The sequence below is a fragment of the Peromyscus eremicus genome, chromosome 7 (genome assembly GCF_949786415.1).
Source record: "Peromyscus eremicus chromosome 7, PerEre_H2_v1, whole genome shotgun sequence".
Lineage (NCBI taxonomy): Eukaryota > Metazoa > Chordata > Mammalia > Rodentia > Cricetidae > Peromyscus > Peromyscus eremicus.
In genome coordinates this window covers 115,507,142-115,528,695 of record NC_081422.1, presented here as the reverse complement: position 1 = coordinate 115,528,695, position 21,554 = coordinate 115,507,142, and the positions used below count along the sequence as shown (strand labels likewise).

At 48.6% G+C, this 21,554-nt stretch overlaps 2 long non-coding RNA genes across 2 annotated transcripts; one reads left to right on the top strand and one right to left on the bottom strand.

Moving 5' to 3' along the window:
- Positions 1 to 232: 232 nt before the first annotated feature.
- LOC131915552 (uncharacterized) lies at positions 233 to 11,750 on the bottom strand. Its single transcript, XR_009380359.1, has 3 exons — positions 11,365 to 11,750; positions 4,778 to 4,909; positions 233 to 1,759 (listed from the first exon to the last, which is right to left on the bottom strand). It is a non-coding gene; the product is annotated as an uncharacterized LOC131915552 (long non-coding RNA).
- Positions 11,751 to 11,956: 206 nt separating this feature from the next.
- LOC131914555 (uncharacterized) lies at positions 11,957 to 16,948 on the top strand. The gene is made up of 4 exons (XR_009380165.1): positions 11,957 to 12,039; positions 12,443 to 12,696; positions 14,778 to 14,877; positions 16,738 to 16,948. It is a non-coding gene; the product is annotated as an uncharacterized LOC131914555 (long non-coding RNA).
- The last annotated feature ends 4,606 nt before the right edge of the window (positions 16,949 to 21,554 follow it).

Sequence of the window (21,554 nt, the reverse complement as noted above, 5' to 3'; positions counted from 1 at the left end):
AATCAGGAGGAGGGGGAAGAGGAGAGAGGATGAGGAGGAAGAAGAGGATGGGAGGGGAGGAGGAAGGGGGAGAAGAGGAGGGAAAGAGGTAGAACAAAGCAGGTGAGGAGATAAAGAAGTGGAGTGACCCAACAGTCCAATGGAAGACGGTTATTGGAGGGTTAAACCAACACTACGTCACCTGTAGAAGCATCATATCAGAGACTAGGGATAGTTTTGAGTTTTAATCAGCATAAACAATGTGAATAAATGAGAATTTAAGATGGAAAGCAATTTTAAAAAGCACAAAGAAGACTCTATTAGATGGGGATCTGAGGGAACACAACCAATAAAATGTGAATATATTTTATAAGAGGTGATTTATTAGAATATCTTACACTGTAGGGGCTGGGCAACCTAACAATGATGGTCTGCAAGCTTCAGAGGTTAAGAACTGTAGTTTCTCATTCCAGAGGCTGAATGTCTCAGCAGTCCCAGTCCAGTGATGAAAGTCCAAAAGCTCCCTGGAGAGTCACTACTGTTGAGAACAGGTTGGAAGGCCAAAGAAGCTGGAATCTGATGTCAGTAGAGGAGGGAGACAACACAGCAGACACACTTGCTCAGGGACACTGCCTGCTCCTCAGAACTCGGAGCTGCCTGTTCCAAGATGCCTGTTTTGAGATAGGTTCCCTCTCTCCTGATGCCAGTCCTTCCTAGAAATGCCCTCACAAACATATCCAGAGGTGTGTCTCCTAGGTGACTGACAATCAAAATTAACCAACAAAAGAAATATTCATATCGTTAGAATATTCTATCTGGTAGTCTATCAAGTAGGTATATTGACCATAAACATCTAATAAATAGCATCAAAATATATAAAATGGCTGTACAAACTGTCAATCTATAATTATGGTGGAAAGACCTGGAAATCTTCACTCAGCAGACTATTCAGCAAACCAGAATAAGTGAACCAAAGTCACATCCATAGGTCAAGTTATATCTATCTAAAATACATTGTTGGGCAACTAAGACAGGAGGCAGAAATAATATGCATCAGTTACTAAAGAAGAGTTTAAACCTCAATGTAGCTAGAGTTTTCCTGCCCGGCCCAGTCAGGACAAATCTCTCTCACCTGCCAGTCCCACAGCCACTCAGACCCAACCAAGTAAACACAGAGTCTTATATTGCTTACAAACTGTATGGCCGTGGCAGGCTTCTTGCTAACTGTTCTTATATCTTAAATTAATCCATTTCTATAAATCTATACCTTGCCACGTGGCTCGTAGCTTACTGGCGTCTTCACATGCAGCTTGTCATGGCAGCGGCTGGCAGTGTCTCCTCCCACCTTCCTGTTCTCTCAGTTCTCCTCTCTGTTAATCCTGCCTATACTTCCTGCCTGGCCACTGGCCAATTAGTGTTTTATTTATTGACCAATCAGAGCATTTGACATACAGACCATCCCACAGCACTCCCCCCCCTTTTTTTTTTTGAAAAAAAGGAAGGTTTTAACTTTTACACATCTCCAAAGTCAGCTTGGTATATTTGGGAATTTGGGTGTAGCTTCTCTTACTACTTCCTGCTGGAGGGGGGCGCTGTATCTTATGGGGACACAAAGAAAATTTTAGGATTATGGAGTAGTCTGTGAGGGTGTATCGTCTGAGCTAGTTGCCTTGAAACGGTTCTGGATGTTGGATCATCTGGGCCTTGGTGTTATCGGGTGGTCTTGGCTGGTCAAACCTGATGTATCTTAATCTGGAACAAATCCATAGCCTCTGGCTTTCTATGGAAACAAAAGCAGAGTCTCCTTTCCAAAGCAACATATCCTTACATCCAAATTTTGAAGTCAAGGTACCTTTAAAATATACATTTTGGCATAACTCAACAGCTTTTACAATCAAATGTTTTTCTTCAGTTACGAATATCAAAGAGAACATAATCCAGATTCTCTGTGTGGTAGCCATCTTTACATGGCTTATTTTTTATATTACCTTGAGCCTATTGCTTTAAACTGCAGCCTTCTAAGCCTGAAACGGAGCTGGTGCTGTGGCTGCTGGCTCCGCCCACTTCAGCTTCCTAACATGGCGGTGGTATGTTTTCTGCCAGCTCTGGGAGCCATCAACTCTCAGAAATAGTGGGTCTATGCTTCTATCAAAGCAGCGTGTAGCCCAGAAACCTCTTTTTGTTTTGTACTAGCAAAGGCTAAATCCACCACACAGCTTAATGTGCCACTTGCAGAGGCCTCATTCCCGCCATACTGCAGGTTGAGCATGCATGCCAGGAACCCACCATAGTAGATAGTAGCTCAAACACGCAGGCTGCCGCTACTTGAAAGAGACAACTAGGAACTGTTTTTAGCTCTGTTGTAGAATCTTTTTACTCAGGTTTTAGGTGGAAACTCTTGCCAACATGTTGGGTGCCATTTGTAGCTGGAGTTTTCTCCAGTCCTGCCTGGTCCACAGTCAGGACAAATCTCTCTCACCTGCCAGTCCCACAGCTGCTCAGACCCAACCAAGTAAACACAGAGACTTATATTGCTTACAAACTGTATGGCCGTGGCAGGCTTCTTGCTAACTGTTCTTAAATTAATCCATTTCTATAAATCTATGCCTTGCCACATGGCTCGTGGCTTATCGGCATCTTCACATGCTACTTGTCATGGTGGCGGCTGGCAGTGTCTCCTCCCACCTTCCTGTTCTCTCAGTTCTCCTCTCTGTTAGTCCCGCCTATACTTCCTGCCTGGCCACTGGCCAATCAGTGTTTTATTTATTGACCAATCAGAGCATTTGACATACAGACCATCCCACAGCACCTCAACATAATACTAACTAACTCTTACAGACACATAAATATGTAGCAAGGTATAAAAAGTGTCCTGGTGTTGTGGAATATTTACTTAACTATGCAAAGATGTGTTACATTTATTTATCTATGTGAAGATGTATTGCTGTTTACCTTGCCTGCCTAAAGCACTTGATTGGTCTAATAAACAGCTGAATGACCAATAGTGAGGGAGGAGGTATCAGTGGGACTTCTGGGCAGGGAGAATATGTAGGAGAAAGAATTTAGGCTTGGGGGAAGAAAGAAAAAGAGACACCAAGGAGACGCCAGGGGCCAGCCAGCCAGACACAGAGAAAGCAGGAAAGTAGGACATATAGAATGAAAGAAAGGTAAAAAGCCCTGAGGCAAAATGTAGATGAAGAGAAACAGGTTAAATTAAGTTATATGAGCTAGTGGGACAAGCCAAAGGTAAGGCCAAGCATTCATAATAAGTCTCTGTGTCTTTATTTGGGAGCTGGTTGGTGGCCCAAAGAAAATTCCAACTACATCCCAGAACAGTAAACATCCAAGTCATGTGAAGAATGGATGCATTAGGTTTCAATTGCTGGGTAAGACATGACAAGAATGCAGCAGCTTGCAATGATACCCACTGATTCTTGTAGATGTAACCAACCGTCTTATTAAATAAGAAACACAGAGCCAATTCAGAGAAGAAAGCCAAGAGGTCAGAACTAAGAGCCTTACCCTTCCTGCTTCAGCCAAGAGAGCTCTCCAAAGAGGGGCCGCTTCCTGTGTGTTTGTCTTTATATAGTCTAGCTGTTCTGCCTTCTCATTGGTTGTAAACCCAAACACATGACTGCCTCTGTAGAGACTTCTAGGTCTTCTATGGTTGGTATTGAGATTAAAGGCATGTGTCTCCAAAGCTGGCTGTATCCTTGAACACACAGAGCTCTATCTAGCTCTGTCTACCAAGTGCTGGGATTAAAGGTGCATGCCATTACCGCCACACTCTTGCTATGGCTCTAATAGCTCTGACCCTTGGGCAACTTTATTTATTAATATACAATTAAAATCACATTTCAGTACAAGTAAAATACCACCACAGATTCTCCTAAATTGTCTGTAGTCAGAGGTCCACATGCTGGGTCATCTGCTGAAACCAGCCAAGGTGTCAGCCAGAGTTGTTCTACAGAACTGGGGTCTTCTCCCAAGTTCATCCAAGCTGTTGGCAGAACTCCATTATCTGCTACTATATGACTCTCTCTTTTAAAAAGATCTATTTTATTATTAATTATGTGTAGTTGTGTATGTGTGTGTGGGTATGTGCACATGAGTACAGGTGTCCATGGAGGTCAGAAGGGCCAGATTCCCCTGAATCTGGAGTTACAGGCAGTTGTAAGTTGCCTGAGGTGGGTGCTGGGAACTAACCTCTATCTTTCATAGGAGCAGTATGTGCTCTTAACCACTGACCCATCCCTCCAGCCCTTGACTCCCTTTATTTGATGGCCACTGGTTGGGTTCATTATGAGGTCCTAGGGACTGACCTCAGGTCCTAGCCCCATGACCTGCTCCATAGATGTTTACTTCACTGTTGGGTTGCTCTTTGAGTCAAGGTCTCTATAGCTCAGGCTGGCCTTAAACTCCTAATCATTCTGTCTGAACTTAGTGCTGGATTGCAGATGTAGTCCATAATGTTTGCTTTTTTTTTTTTTAAACCAGGCTAGCAAGAGAACTACTACAGCTTTAAATCTCTCTGCCTCTCACCCTAGGACCTCTGTAAACATCTCACTTGGGGCTGGAGATGTAGCTTAATTGGGAAAGTGCCTGACTAGCATGCATGATGCCCACCATGTAAGCCTGGTGTGGCAGGGCAGGCCTGCAATCCCCGCACGTGGCAGGTGGAAGCAAGAGAATCAGGGACTTCAAGATAAATAGGAAATTCATGGCCGGCCTGGGTTTCATGAGACCCCCATTTCTGCCCTCCCTCCCCCCAAAATCAACAAAACCAAGAAAATCTCACCTGATGAGGTCAGGACACCCATGCCCAAAGGGAGAAGATCACACAGGGCAGGGTGTGGTGGGCAGGAATCTTGGTGTCACCTGAGAACCCGGCCAGCCGCAGCAAGAATAGTTGAGTTCACAACTAAAAACACTGGAAACAGATAAGAAACGACAAATTAAACACAAAGAAAGAGGGAAGGAATTAGTAAAGATCAAACAGAAAGCGATGAAAAACAGGGAAAATATCAAATGAACGCACTTTCCTCTTGAACAGAGACGGTTATCGAGTCTGACGACAGTAAGAGCCAAAGCCAACGAGCACAGGGCATAGTTCCAGGAGGAGAGGGTGTGTTAACAGAATGCTGCTGTTATTCAAATGTCTAGGTGAAATGGACAGGTTTTTAAAGACAGGGTTTCTCTGTGTAGCTCTGGCTGTCCCAGAACTCACAAAGATCTGCCTGCCTCTGCTTCCTGAGTACTGGAATTAAAGGCATGTGCCACCACCGGCTGCACAGATAATTCTTATCAAAACAAATTCCAGAGCAGCAAAGAGCCTGCAGCATTTCCTGACATATTCTGCAAGGCACTATAACTATAATGTTTATATCAAAGCAGGAAGCCAGGGATGGAGCAGGCCTCCAGTCCCAGTACTTGGGAAGCTATGGCAGGAAGGTGGCCAATTTAAAGCTAGTCTAGGCTATATAGCAAGACTGTCTCAAACAGAAAGAAAAAGTTTAGTCCCATCCACACAAGCCTTACAGCCCGAGTTTAATTCCCAAAAAACCTGCAGTGGAGGAGAGAACTGACTCCCAAAAGTTGTTTTCTATGTGCCTTGGCATTCACTGGCCTGTGCCCCACCCTCAACACACACACATACACAGGCACACAGGTACACACACACACATACACACACACACACACACACACACACACACACACACACACAGATCAATAAAGTTGAGGAAGACATCAACCTTGATTTCTAGCCTCTGTGCTCATGCTCATACATGTGTATGTGCACACATGAAGACACACATGTGTCACCAGCTGTGGAACAAGGGTTTACAAAACCAGCCCTAGAAAGGTTCAGATTCATGCTGACTAAGTAAGTGGCCATTTGTGTACTTCCGTACTGAGGTGGGCTCTGAGATGGGCCAGACCTGTGGTTTGAAGACTGGCAGACAGCAAAACCCTTGGATATGATGGGAAAGCCCATCTCCTGTCCCTTTGTCCTCAACCCCAGCCACGGGAGCTTCCTAATGGCCTCTAGGGTCCTATGGCCCTACTGTGGCCACAGTGAACTTTTCTGTCTTCCTGTCTCATGATCTGACTTCCCTCGGATCTCAGTGCTCTGCCCTGGGGGTATGGGGCCACCCTTGACAGAGACAAGGCTACTGGACCCAAGGGGTGGGCTGCTCAGTCCTCAGGATGACAATGGTCTACAGTCTACATCTGTGGAACCTTGGGCCTGGCATAGCCAAAGCCCTCAGTCTCCCTCCCGTCTTTCCTTCATGTGGGGGGAGTACTGCTCCACAGAATGAATTTGAGAACAGGGCTTGTTGTCATTTTCTAGAGTTCAAATTGATTTTGACTTCATCTTCTCATTACATTACAAAAAACCCCAACTTCAGCCTTCTTGGTCCTTGGGTGGTTTGTACTGGGGAAGGCAGATCCTTCCATGGCTGGTGCCAAGACCTGTGTTAGCCCAGCAGCAAGGTCCTAGCAGGGGCAGAGGCTGGCACTCTGGGCCTGAGAACCATGGGGAGGTTGAGAGCTAGTGTCCTGTGTACCCTGCTGCTGACTTCCTGAGGCAGAGGCAGGAAGCAGGTCCAGCACTGCTCAAGGGAGGCACTCTGGGGATCACAGAGAAGTCCCCCACCACTCTTGGGTTCCTAGGCTTGGCACTCTAAAACAAATGCCTGGGCAGGAAATGTCCTGAGCCACTTCCGCCTTTTTTCCAGCCAGTCGTCCGCCGTGGTAGCAGACTGTCTATCCAAGAGAGGAACCATCACCTGCGGTTGCCGAGCTGGGCCCTGTGAGCCACCGTCCCCGATTCCCCCTAGGCTGTTCTGAAGGGGTACTACCCTCAGCAAGGGGAGAGCAGATTCAGGGGGCCTGGAGTGGTGGGGCTCAGAGGACTCACACCGGAGCTTCCTGGCAACCTATCTGTTGGATGGGGCTACCTGTCCGGGGCTAGGAGCCAGGCCTGGAGATGGTGGGAGGCAGGGAAAGAGAGATGAGGAAGTGGTGACGGGGAGGAAGAGGGTGAACATAGGATGGAAACGGGAGGGAAAAGAAGGAACAGGCATCAGGGAGGGAGGAGGAAGCTGGGTGCTGAGGCAAGGGAGCAAGGGGATGACTTCTCTGTCCCCTCCTTTCCACTCTGTCCTGCCCAGGTTGCCTTTATCCCCCTTATCTGCATCTCTACTTTCCATGAACCTTTGGCTTCTCCCTGGTGCCCCAGTTTGCAATCGCAATACTGGGTTGAGTATTCATATTGGGGTGTGTGTGTGTGTGTGTGTGTGTGTGTGTACATATTTAGCATTCATTGTCCCTGCCTGGCATGACAGCATGCACAGAGCAAAGTGCATGCGCATGTATGTGTATGTGTGTATATGTGTATGTGTGTGTATGTGTATGTGTGTGTATGTGTGTGTGTGTGTATGTGTGTGTGTGTGTGTGTGTGTGTGTGTGTGTTCAGAACCAAGGCTGCAGTAGTCACTTCAGGCAACATGAGACTTCAAGCAACTTAAGTGAGCCAGAAACACCTCATATTCATGACACATTTGATTTTGAAGTAATGTTTGGTCACTGTGATGTTGGACACATAACTTTCAATCCCCTGCAGTCCACTCTGTGACCTATGTTGGGCCAAGGCTCAGCATTTAAGGAGCTCTGCTCTGAAGAATGAGAACTGGTGAGCAGTTGGCACCAAGCTGCGCCAACGCTGTGATTCCTTCATAACTCTCCATCTATAGTCAGCATTTCATTTTTAATTCTCCTTCTCTGCTTTACAATGCTTTTTAAAAGTTGGCTTGTTTGTTTAAATAAGTCTCACACATTAGACAGAGCCCTGCCTCTTTCTGATGATGCCTCTTACAAATTCTCTTCATCTTATGCACCAACTGCCGGTGGTCAGAAGTTGGCTGACTTCCTCTCTCTGCTGTTGTTTAACATCTTTCTTGTTTGTTGTTATAGTTTTCAAGACAGGGTCTCTCTGTGTAGCCCTGGCTGTCCTGGAACTCACTCTGTAGACCAGGCTGGCCTCAAACTCACAGAGATCTGCCTGCCTCTGCCTTGGTGTGCAGCTGTAACATCTTTCTTTCAGACTAATTCTCTTAAAACACCAGTGATGCCTTGACTCTCAGAGGATTGCAGACCCTGAGTGTTCGGGTCCTGACTTCTCCTTTTCTCCTCTCTGTCTTCTGTCCCCCTCCAGCCACTCAGGCCTCCTGCTGTTCTGAGAACCTTTTCCTGGAATCCCTCCTAGTTTGAAAGTCCCAGGGATTCCCCTGTTCCCCTCTCTCCCCTCCATGTTTGAAGCCACAAACTGCTCCTTCTCCCGCCCCAGTTCCTAAGCCCCCTCCTATTCAGATACCCCACCCCCTGCTCGTACCAGCTTCAAAGATGCCATCTAATTACTTGTGATCCCTAACCAGAACATCTGTCATTTCATCCCATTCCCGGAACATAAGCTTCAAGAGGGCAGGAATTCAAGGCTATAACCTGAGTTCCTGGATTGCTGGATTAACCTGGGCTAGTCACGTCTATGGAATAAACCCTGAATCCTCGTAGGAACCTTTGTCTGCAGGTCTCTAAAGTTGCCCCAGTTCAGGGGACCCCTCCTGCCCAGCCCTGCCTTCTGGTCTTCAGTGTTCTTTCTTACCTGGGTCCTGAGATCGGGGAATGGGGAGGGACATCATACTCTCACCCTAACTTAGCTCTCACAGGTCCTTCTGGGAGGATACCGCCTGCTTCAGGGGAGAATGCCCTGTGAGGTTCTGAGCAGGGATCCCTGTCAGCCACACCCCTAGGAAGACTGAGGGGCTTCCACTGGGGATGACAGGCCCAGAGTGGCTGTCAGTAAGGGTGAAGAAGCATGGAAACGGTCGGCTTGGGAGTTTTTTCTCAGCTTTTCTCTCTCTGACTGGCCGTGACCAAGCCTCTCTCATGATTGTAGGCTAATCCCCAGGTCCAATCCCAGGCCTCCACCCAGCTACCCAGGACTCTGAGTTCACTTCTGACCCCAGCCTGATCCTTGACCTGATTACAGGCTCCAATTCAAATGGACCCCTGACCCTGACAGTGATCCTTTCAGTCCACATCGACCCGTGATCCCAGACCCACACCTGACTATGATCCCTCTCCCCACCCTGACCTCTGACTCCCATACTCTGACTGCAGCCCAGCCCACAGGCCTGATATGGGACCTGAGAGGTTCAGCTTGTTCCTGGCAGGAGGTAGCTGAGTCTGAACCCACCTTGCCTAGAGGGAGCTAATGCCTCCAGACAGAAAGTCCTCAGGGCACCTAGGGGCAGTTCTTACTGCTTTTTCTCTAGCTGTCCGTCCTGCCTCTGTGGCTCCAACCAAGCGGGCACTGCCTACCTGGTAATGGCCCTGTGGGCCAGATGCCAGGGGAGGGAGAAACTAGCCAGACCAGCCCGCACCTCTGTTTGCACAGGTCTTGGTAAAAATAGCCTCATCTACGCACACCTCTGTCGTTTCCTCCCTGACCTGGATGGTGCCCCAGGCCCAAGACACTTGCCAGCTGTTCCTTCCCTGAGGCTTGTTTTAGCCTGGGACAGAACAGGGCTCAGAGGGGCAGGCAGTGGCCTCTCCCAGGGTTGATCAGAACCACTCTACCAAGACCTTGGTCTCAGGTGTCTAGTTCTCAGAAAGTTAATTCCTGTTTTTTCGGCCGCTCTCTTTGTGGCCCTTCTTCATACTAACCCTAGAAACTCATGGTGATGACTGGTTCAGGTGACATCCAAGGGGTAGTATGCCCAGGAGCACCCTGAGACAGGAACACCCTGAGACAGGAGCACCCTGGGTCCTCAGCACCCCAGCAGGAGTCTCCCTGCTGGCTCAGTAATAAAGAAACAAGGTTCTTCCTTTACATAAGGTGCTTGTTGGTGTCTACCACATGCAGACATGTGGCTGAAACCACATTCCAGCAAGTGCACCATCTAAATCTACCCTGTGTGTCCTCCAGGGACATGAGTCCCCCAGGCAAACAGACAGTGGCCAGACTGTGGGTATTAGGCTGACTTCTCACAATGGACATGTGGACACTAACATCCCCTGCTAGGCTTAAGTTTTTTCATTTTCTTCTTCTGTGTGTGTGTTCAGATCTTTACATGTGTGGTTGCACATGGGGGTGGGGGCATGTGGAGGTCCTAGGTGGGTGTTGTAAAGGTTCTTTTACTGTATTCTTTGAGGCAGGTTTCTCAAACAAACCTGGTCCCTGATACAGCTCACTGCCTTGCTCAGGAGACATGCTGTCTGCCTTCCAAGGCTAGGATTACAGGCAGGCTGCTATGCCCACTAGGGATTTACATGACTTCTGGGGATCAGAACTCAGGTTTTTTGTTTGTTTGTTTACAAATCAGGCACTTGAACTGCTGAGCCACCTCCCCAGCCTGACCCCTGTGCTCCTTAACTGACTCGGGGTGACAGGTGGGCTGTTTTTGTCATTGTTCCTCAACGTGTAGAAGCCGCACCTTGATCTGCTCTTTCATGGTTACATGGGTTTCCCCTATGCAGCTCACAGCTGTGGCCAACCTCTTCCTATGAGTGTGTGTGTGTGTGTGTGCACACGCGCACATGGAGGCCAGCGTTCAATCTCAGTGTCGTTCTTCAGGAGCTTCCCACCTCTCTTTTTTTTCTGACGGGCTCCGTCACTACTGATTTAGCCAGGCTGGCTGTGTAGCAAGCCCCGAGGAGCGGCCTGTGTCCGTCTTTCCGTCACTAGGGTCCCCAGTGCTTAGCACCACACTTGGCTTTTTTTCTCTGGGTTCTGGGGCTCAAACTGAGGTCTTTATTCTTGTGCAATGAGCACTTTCCTGATGGAGGCGTCTCCCTGGTCCAGCAGCACTCTTTTCGGGGTTATGTTGGATGGGGCCCACCCTATACTCTCCTTTGAGTCTGATCACCTCACTAAGGACTGTTTCCACCACATCCTGGGGTCCTGGAGGCTCAAGCAAGACTCCAACATATGAATTTTTGGAGAGTACGTTCCAACCCACAATAGTTGTCTGATTTAGCAATTGACCCTAAGATTGAATCGTTGTAATAAATCATGGTTGTCTGCCTCTGTGGACCTCGGTGTCTTGGCCAGCAGTGTCAGCTGGGGACCTCCCTTACCCCACTCTGCAGGTGGATGGCAGTGTGGTGGTCCTCTGCAGGCCTGGCTGGGGGGAGGATCCATTCCTAAGGTGTCTCACTCATGTGGCTGTCGAGAAGGTCTCGGTTCCCACACCACAGTGTGGGAGGAGGCATCACAGGGTGTGAATGCCAGGAGACTCTTGTCCCCATGGCCCAAGTGGGCCACCGCTACTTCTGCTTTCCAGTCAGGAAGAAGAGGTCAAGGAAAAGAAGAGGACATACCTTTTCCTAGGAACAAGATGGCTTAAAAGTTCACAGTGACCTCTTTTCATGTCTCACTTGCTGTGAGCACTCACAATGGCTGTGTGTGTGCTGAAACACAGCTGGGAAACGCAGCCTTCGTAAGGGACTTCAGATCTCTTGCCTGAGGGAGTCATAGGCCCTGCTGGCAAAGCTACTGCGGTTTCACTAAATAGATGCAATTGCCCATCAAATCGCCTTCCAATCACCTACCTATGCTCACGCCTATGCTCACGCCCGTGGGTTGGTGTTCTGATCACCTATGCTCACACCCCTGGGTTGTGAGCTTTGGTCAGAGAAACTTGGTTCCAATGGGCAGCAGTTCCTGGAGGGACACATAACTGGTCAAACTGCTGAGAATTAGTGACTAGTGACTGCTAGGCCATAAACAGGATAGACATGTTTATCACCCCTTCGAGGCTCAGGAAACACTGGAGACAGGTGGAGAGAGTGTAAGAGCTGGAGGGAGGGTGGGGTTTTGTGGAACACTGTCTTCTGGCTTGGCATAGATGTTGTACTTTTTTTTTTTTTTTTTTTTTGAGACAGGGTTTCTCTGTGTAACAGCCCTGGCTGTCCTGGAACTCACACTTTAGACCAGGCTGGTCATAGACTCACAGAGATCCACCTGCCTCTGCCTCCTGAGTGTTGGAATTGAAGGTATGTGCCACCACTGCCTGACACTGTTGTACTTTTGAAGTCATAAGGTTGTGACTATCTAAACAAGATTGGGCCTGTCAACATTCCCTCTTGGATTAAGACTGGGCTCTTAAGGCCCTGCTCCTGCCTGAGGAGTTATAGGCAATTAATGGTTGCTGGGAAAGATGTTTTCTTTAGCAGAATAGCCACTGGTAAGTTGCCCACACTCTGTTTGGGTTTCTCTGAGGGCAGAAGTTGGGACAAAGGACTAGAGTCCTTTACTTGGTGATGGGCATTAGAGGATTGGAGGAGTAAGCATGGAGAGCACTGTGGAGTCTCTGCCTGGGGGAGGCAAGCAAGGGCTTTGGAAACCTCAGATCCAGGGCTCCCATCTAGAAACATTCTCTGCACTTTCTGGTCACAGCCTCCTTCTGCCAGACGACTCCATGAGATGGATAAATGGAGAACATCATGTAATCTTGCAACAGGACCCCAAAAGAATGTACACGTGTCCCATACTCTGTGGCTGTCACAGCAGGAGGGCCTCAAAGTATCCGCTGTGCCATTGAAGATCAAGGGTCAGACTGGCTGCCACCTGGCATCTCTGATATAGAGTTGACCAGTTCTTCTCCACTGCACAGGGATCCAGATGTGCCAGCTACTGCCTTTTTGGAGCAGGTACCATAAATTTACTTTATTGGGTGCCAAAGGTCAACTCTGCACCATTTGCCAGCCTGAAGGACAACCAACATGGTTGCTCTCAAAACTGTCACTTCTGAGCTCCCCTGGGAGACTGAGGGCTGCTGTGTGGTCCCTCCAGACCTAATCTAGAGGGAGGGCACAGCTGGTACCTACCAAGCTCTCCCTTCTACTACCCCACGCCAGCAGCCCTTATCCTGCTCAACTGAATGCTGGGCAGAGAGGAAATATACAAAAATTGAAACCATACATAAACGTGTGTTTGTGTGTGTGTGTGTGTGTGTGTGTGTGTGTGTGTGTGTGCGTGCGAATACAAAGTGGAATAAAGTCTTTTTCTAGGCTGTCCACCTAGACTTACCCCAAACCCTAGCCGCCTCTGAGTGAGTGAGGATGTGTTTCCTTCCCTTTCCAGGAAGGGGTTGTCTGTCCATGGAGAAGTTTGACCTCTTCACAGCCTTAGATCTTCTGAAGCCTAGGGATTCATGTTAGAGTTTATCTATTACCTCTGCTGTCCAGAATCAAGCTTAGGGGTTCACACACGTCGGCACGTGCCCTATCACTGAGCTGCATCTCCAGCCCAGCATATTTTAAATGCACAACACATCAAACATAAAGGATAACAATGAGTTGAAAGATAGCTATCAAAACAAGTTGAAACATAGCTACCGAAAACATTAAAAACCGGAGCTGGAGAGTTAGTTCAGCAGTTAAAAGCACTGGATGCTCTTGCAGAGGACTCCCATTCAATTCCTAGTAACTACATGGTAGCTCATTTGCAATTCTGGTTCTGGGGGATCTGATGCCTTCTTCTGGCCTCCATGGGTACTGGAAAACAAAGTGGTGCATAGACATGCATGCAGGCAAAACACTCATATGTAAAATATAAAAGGGTTTTTTTTTTTTTTTTTTTTTTGGTTTTTTTTTCGAGACAGGGTTTCTCCGTGTAGCTTTGCACCTTTCCTGGAACTCACTTGGTAGCCCAGGCTGCCCTCGAACTCACAGAGATCTGCCTGGCTCTGCCTCCTGAGTGCTGGGATTAAAGGCGTGTGCCACCACCGCCCAGCCTAAATATGAGTCTACCAGGTTGATCTCAGTCTGCGGGGAAGGCTTTGCCCTGGAGGAGATGGGAATGGGGGGCGGGCTGGGGGGAAGGTGAGGGGGGCAGGAGGGGGGAGAACAAGGGAATCCGTGGCTGATATGTAGAACTGAATTGTATTGCAAAATAAAAATTAAAAAAAAAGTTTTTTAAACTAAAAAATAATTAAAATTAAAATTTGGTCATAGCGAGTGCTTGGGGAGTCCCACACCCCAAAGTGGCTTCTTAAGAAGCCGTGGAACCAAGGTGGGGACCAAATTTAAGTCTGGGCTAAGCCCATGAGCACAGGGGGCAGCTCACATAGTCACTTCATCTGAAACTGCAAACCTAGGGTGGAGCCGCCCTGAGCCTGGGCAAGGGCTATTGGTGCATTTGGGTTCGAATCCTGCACAGCTTCAGCAGAGTCTGAAGAGACAGGGTAGGGACTGGCTCCAACTCAGGGTAAGGCCCACAACGGGTGGAGTTCCACAACTCATAGAGAAAGCTGCAAAACCAGGCGGAGGCCCTCAATGACAAAAGACAGTATTTGGATCACAAAGGAAGACTTGAAGATAGAGCCTCAGGCCTGAAATACAAATCTCATGGGAGGAAATGACTCCTCAGCCTTATATGAAGATTGTAAAAACCACTACTGAAAGGAGAAAAGAACTTGAATTTAAAAATACAGAGTAAAAAAGAAAACTCAACCAACTAACTTCAGATACGCAGGTCTCAGAACAGAATAAAAACAGCATGAGTAGCCAAGACCTGTGCCCTCCATCGACAACAATGTCCTAGCACGGAGGTTTGAATAGGAATGGCCACCATAGACTTAGGTGTTTGAATGCTTGGCCCATAGGAAGTGGCACTATTAGGAGGTGTGGCCTTACTGGAGGAAGTGTGTCACTGTGGGGGGTGGGCTTTCAAGTCTCATATGCTCAAACTATGCCCCGTGTAGGACACAGTTTATTTCCTGTTGCCTTAGGATCAAGATGTAGAACTCTCAGCAACCTCTCCAGCACCATGTCTGCCTGCATGCTAACTTGCTTCCTGCCATGATGATAATGGACTAAACCTCCGAAACTGTAAGCCAGCCTCAATTAAGTATTTTCCTTTATATAAAAGTTTCCGTGGTCATGGTGTTTCTTCACAGCAATAGAAACCCTAACTAAGACACCTAATAACCACACCTAGTGAAAATGACCTGGAAAACTGTCAGACAAAGAATTCAAAGACTGATTACAAGTATGGTCAGGGAACTCAAAGAAGACATAAATACACTTTAAGAAAATGAAAAAGAAAAGAGTAATGAAATAAGGCTATCAATCCAAGATATGAAAATAGAATTCAACAAAGATATAGACTTTAAGAAAATCTAAACTGGTTAGGTGAGAGTGAGAAACCCAGTGGGAGGGCTGAGAACAGAGCCAAGCTGTGGGGTTGAGCTGAACAACAGAGCTGCAGGGGCAGCTGGGAGGTCTCTGCCTGTTGGTCCCTTGACATGCACAGTGTGAGGTCAGATGGTGGGCCACGGGACCATTCCCATCGCAGAGGCAGGTGTGCGTCTTTTCATAAGGCACAGGTGAGGCACTGCCATCCTGATGGTTTGGTGTGCTGGGCAAACCCTCAGGCTGTCTTCCTGATATGGTTTTTAAGCTGTTACTGTGCTCATAATGTTCACTTTGATTGATTTATAAGTGAAACCCCGGGGGCTGGGGCTGCAGCCCAGCAGGCAGAGCACTTACCCAGCATGCTTGCAGCTCTGGGTTTGATCTTAGCCCTGCACGAACCCGGCACCATAGTGCATGCTTCTAATCCCAGCTCTGGATAGGTGGGGCAGGAAGGTCAGGCACTAGATGTTATCCTTGGATGCATATTGAGTTCAAGGCCAGCCTGGGCTATATGAAACTCTGCCTATAAAACCAAATAAATGGAGGCTGATATGAAATAACAGCTCAGTGCTTAAAAGCATTTGCTGCTCTGGACCTGGGTTCAGTTCCTAGCACCCACATGGCAGCTCACAACTGTATAAACTGGTGACATGACTGCTTTATGGAATTAAGTGGAGGGTGTTTATTATAGATATGAGAGAGAGAACATCCAGAGGCATCTGGAAGAGTCTAGAGCAGAGAGAGAAAGTAGTAGACTAAACATGGCTAGTTGACTGGACTTGGCCATAGGAGAAGTAGGAGCAGAGCCTAGAGATGAGAGAGGGAGGGAGAAAGAGGAGAGAGGGAGATAGAGATAGATAGATAGATAGATAGATAGATAGATAGATAGAATGATAGATAGATAGATAGAATGATAGATAGATAGATGATAGATAGATAGATAGATAGATAGATAGATAGATAGATAGATAGATAGACAGAATGATAGAGAATAGCCAAAATAGCAGGGTTATAAGGAGAATGCAGCGTTCAGGGGAGGGAAGCCCATGAGCTGGAGAAGTTTAAGGTAAGGGAGGCCCAGGATGCTAGGCATGGGCTTTGAGGTACTCAACAGGTACTTGTGACACTGAGGGGTCTGGAGGCCAGCATGTGCTTTGGTATGCTAATAGGCACCACAGAGAACCATAACAGTGCCTGCTGTGGTGTGCTAGTGGAGGTTGCCACTTCTGAGGTTGGTCCTCACCTTGCACCTTGAAGCAGGGTCACTTGTTAACTAGCTGGGTACTCCAATCTAGCTGACCCACAAGCTTCTAGGAATTCTCCTGTCTCCACTTTCCAGTTCTCTGTGGGAGCCCTGAGACCATAGATAGGTGCAACCTCATCCGGCTTCATGTGGTTCTGAGGCTGTAGACGCAGGTCCTCATGCGTGTGCGGCAAGTGCCTTTACTCACCAAGCTACCTCCCCAGATGCCTGCAGTGCCTAGTCCTTATTGAAATGTTTATGTAATTCTGGTCTGGCAAGCTTTAACCTACACCTTGGACTCATTGTTTTAGGCATGAGAATTCCCTTTGGAAGACTGCACAGAGTGGCTGTGTCGTTTCATATGCAGGTCGAGGAAACCAGGTTTTCTGTTCATGGACTGCCATCATCTTGAAGGCTGATCCCAGGGGAGACTCCCCAGCTCCCTGGTCTATGCATGGTGTTTGCATGTCTCGAGGCCAAGAAAGCCCTCAGACAGAAGTGAAGGTACTCGCAGTAAAAAGTTGCAGGGATGTTTTGATAGGGGTGGTGGGTGCGTAGGAGATCTGGGTCGGGGCACACCCACATCACTTGCCAATAATCCCTTCTTGTGTTCCCATGCTGGTGCTTTTTGAGGGGTCCACAAGTACATCTTTGTGGGTAGGTCAAGGTGCAGGACTTAGCCCTGAACACAGGTAGTTCACTCAGTGAAGAAAGAAAACTGAGGCAAACGGCTATGAGCAGCATCTGAAGGGGCTGGAGTGCTGAGGAGCGAGCGTGAGAGAAGGGAGCCAGCCTCTGACAGGACGGAGGCACGAGGAACGATTGTGAGGATGTCCCATAGGCGGCACAGGAGGAGGGCGGCACTGTGGCTGGACAAGCGAGGTAGGACACAATGGGAAGGAGGCCACGGTCGGGCATGGAGACAAGAGCGGAGGCTTCAGCTTGGGCTGCTGGCTAGGCCCCAGCTCTGCTCCACTGAAGCCTGGGGCATTTCCTCCTGTGGAGGCCACTGGAAGAGCCAGTCCAGCCAGCAGTCTTGGCTCTGGGGCATCTTACTGAGAAGTCACCAGCAGCTGGGCACTCCAGCAAGAAGCCATTGATGTCACTTATTCAAGTGGGATTAGCCACCCCCAGGCTTGGAGTCCTGGTGTAACAAAACCTAAGGGTTGGTAAAATCATCAGATATAAAAACCTAATTGTGCACACCTTTAATCTCAGCACTCAGGAGGCAGAGGCAGGCAGAGTTCAAGGCCAGCCTGGTCTACAGAACTAGTTTCAGGACAGGCAGGGCTACACAGAAAAACCCTGTCTGGAAAGATAAAAACAAAACCCCAAAACAAAACCAACCAACCAAACAAACAAACAAAAACCACCACCAACAACAAAAAACTTAATTGCCGCATTTGTCCTGAGCCTGGCTCATCCCACTCAGTGCCTGGCTTTGTTTAATTCTGCTGGAGAGTGTGGAAGCTGCGGACAGGCTTAGTGGGACCCTGGGCGAGCCCAGGTCGTGGGGGTGTTTTGCCCTGATAGTGCAGAAATCTGATTCTCACCATGGTTGTACCCAGCTATGTGCTAGGCAACCACTCACGTTCACTATCAAGTGCACCGCGAGGGTCAGGAGGAAAGGTGACATGGGAGGACAGAGCGACTGCTAACGGACGGCTGCTTAGTCTCCATTGCCCTAGTGCATCCTGGGAGGAGGAGGAGCGGACTGCTGGGCTACAGTGCAGACACAGGAAGGAGACCCTGGTCAGCTTTACTGTGGCTCTAGCTTATGAGATGCTTATTCATGTAGGTGGTTGTGCGCATGCGTGTGGCATGTGGGATGTGTGTGTGTGTGTGTGTGTGTGCGCGTGCGCGCGCGCGCATGTGGTATGTGTGTGTGCATGTGTTGTGTGTGTGCATGTGGTATGTGTGTGTGCATGTGTTGTGTGTGCATGTGTTGTATGTGCATGTGTTGTGTGTGTGTTGTGTTGTATGTGCATGTGTTGTGTGTGTGTGTGTCTGTGTGAATGTAGTATATTCTCCTTGAGGATAGGCGTTGACATCAGGTGTCTATCACTCTGTGCTTTGTTTTTGGGAACAGATCTCTCTCACTGAACCTAGAACTTGATGATTTGGTGGGGGTGGCTAGCCAGCAAGCTTCAGGAGTCCTCTGGTGCTGTGGGGTGTCTTTCTGTATGCTGTGAATATGTGTTGCTCCCACTGGCTAATAAATAAAGTTGTTTTGGCCTATGGCAAGGCAGCTTAGAGGCAGGCGGGAAATCCAAGCAGAGAGACAGGAAGAAGAAAGAGAGAGAGACGCGAGCCAGCCGCCCAAGGAGCAACATGTAATGGGACCCAGGTAAAGCCACGGAACATGTGATGATACATGATGAATAGAAATGGGTTAATTTAAATTATAAGAGCTAGCTTGTAAGAAGCCTGAGCCATAGGCCACATAATTTACAATTAATACTGAGCTTCTGAATTATTATTTTATAAGCGGCTGAGGCAGGATCGGGCTACACTTTGGTTCAGCATCCCCAGGGTTGGGATTATAGCTGCATGCTGCTTCACTCAGCCTGGTGCTCACACCTACACACCAAGCACACTTTCCCGACTGAGCCATCTCCCCACACTCCTAGGTAGCTCCTGGCCACTGTCTTCACTCTGCTCCTTGGTCTTCCACTCTCTTCAGCTCACTCCAGGCTCAGCCCCAAGTCCCTCCTGATCCCTTGCACTGCGTCGGCTCTCACAGCCTCTGAGTCTCCTCACTGCCCAGCTTCCAACACTCTTTAACCAGAGAGGGCTCTCTTACACTCATCATGGCGTGTGCCACGCTTTTGTCCCCCACCTTCAGGAGCTGCCATTAACTGATGACCACGGCTCCTCCGACACCCACTCCACACCTCTTGGAGAATCAACAGAGCCTCTTAAAGGCAGAGCAGTGTGAGGAGACTTCCTGGCTCCGGTGCCAGCTCTGTCACCTGTTGGCCATCTGACCTTGGTGAGGGGCTTAACTTCTCTGCACTCAGGTTTCCTGTGTATAAAATAGGGGTGAATCTGGGTGCAGTGGCTCATATTTGCAATCTCAGCATTTGGGAGTTAGAGACAGGAAAATCTGGAGTTCAAAGTCAGCCTAGGCAACTTAGTGAATTTAAGGCCAGTCTATGCTATATGAGACCCTGTCTCTGAGGGGGAGGGGGGAAAGGGGGAGGGGAGGAGGAGGAGGAGGGGGAGGAGGAGGAGGAGGAGGAGGAGGAGGAGGGGGAGGAGGAGGAGGAGGAGGAGGAGGAGGGGGAGGAGGAGGAGGAGGAGGAGGAGGGGGAAAGTGCAATAACAGTCTCCAAATCCTTGTGACTGAAGATTAAATGAGATAGATGTGGAGAGTGCTCGGCTCAGTGATTGGGTGCTTACCATGGTGTTTCTTTCCCGAAGATTGATCAGGAAAGGCTGAGAGACCAATTCACCTTTCTGGTAATTGCTCAGTAACACACAGCAGTGTCTGTTTGACATTCCCCTGCCTGCACCCTGCCTCTGCCACCTCGGCCCAATATTTTGGCATCTAACAGCCACCCTTAACTATTTCCAGTGACCCAAAGTTCCATCAAAACTCCCCAGTACAACCCTACATTGTTTGTCCACGATTGTATAACAAATCAAATGACCTCAACCTTTGCTGCCTAAAACAACCATCCATTCTGAACCAGTTCCCATGGCTTGGGAGTCCATCCCAGCTCCACAGGCTTTTTCTCTACTCCTTGGCAGAGAGTTGAGGTGTCTACCAAGCTCGGTCTTGCCTGAAGCTCACCTGGGGAAGGGTCGGCTCAGGGGTCCCACAGCTGTAGACAGTTAAGTTCTGTGTGGCTGGAGGACTCGGGGCCTCATTTTCGTGCCAGCTGCAGGCTGACAGCTGGGGCTGCTGAGCTCCTTGCTATGCGGGGTTCCTCAATATGGCTGCATGCTTCCTCACTGCCAGGGAAGGCCGCAGATGCTTTAGCAAGAGGACACCAGCATTGCATGACAAACACACAGTCACGTTTGCACAAGCTCATTTACCTCCTCGCCTTTCTGTATTCTGTTTGTTAAAATCAAGGGGCAGACACTGCCCAAGCTCAGGAGAACGGACCATATGAGGGGTCAGCTCACACTGAAGGGGGTGGGCCACACGAGGTAGCAATACTAGGACGCAGGGATGGTGGGGTGTCCTGTCTGCCACAGGCCCCAGCTCTCTATTTCTGCCTGAGAGGCTGTCTGTGTTCCAAGATCTCCTCCTCTTCCTCCTCTTATCTCTCCTCTCATTTTCTTCCTTCTTCTCTTCTTTCTTCCTCCTCTTCCTCCTGTTTCTTCTTCCCCTTCTTTCCTTCCTCTTCCTCTCCTCCTCTCCTCCATCTCCCTCTCCCTCCTTGTCCTCCTCATCTTCATCCTCTTTTTTGTTTTTTGGTTTTTTTTTGTGTGTGTGTTTTGGAAACACTGCCTTACGACGTAGCCTGGCTTAGACTATAATTTTCCATCCTCCTGGTTCAGCCTCCCAAATTCTGGGATTACATGTCCAGCATTCAGGTTCCATTTTGCATGCCTCCCATGCTTCTGGAGACTTGTTGCACCCCAGTCCTGTGTTGGGCTCTAGGGTAACTAAAATGAACAGCATAGTCCAGTCCACCGAGTCTCACCTCCAAAGAGCTTCTGGGCAGCACCCATGGTTCTTAGCTTGTCTGTATAACACGGTGCCTTGTTCTGTTGTCCCGACAATAGCACTGTTTGTATAAACACTTCTGTCTCGATGGGATCCCAGCCTCCACAGTGCCAGGGTAAGTCTGGGTCAAGGTCGACACTTGCTTTGAGTCTAGGCATGAGAACAGAGCTCTGACTACTTGCTGGGTCCGAACTGGACTGTTTCTTTTTTAAGCTCATCAGTGAGAAATGATCAATTTGCGTTCAGAAGCAGGTACAGGGCCTTCCAGAAGCCACTGTGAATCCAAGTGACCAGGCCCTGGTTCTCTCTGTGATATGATGCTTGTCCTGGGCACAGGAAGCAACAGCTGACAGCAGGGTTTGATTTTCCCACTTAAAGGCAGGGATTGCCATTTGCAGCGGCTCAGCCCCACTTCTCTTTTGGCCCAGAGGGGGGCATCCTGTTCTC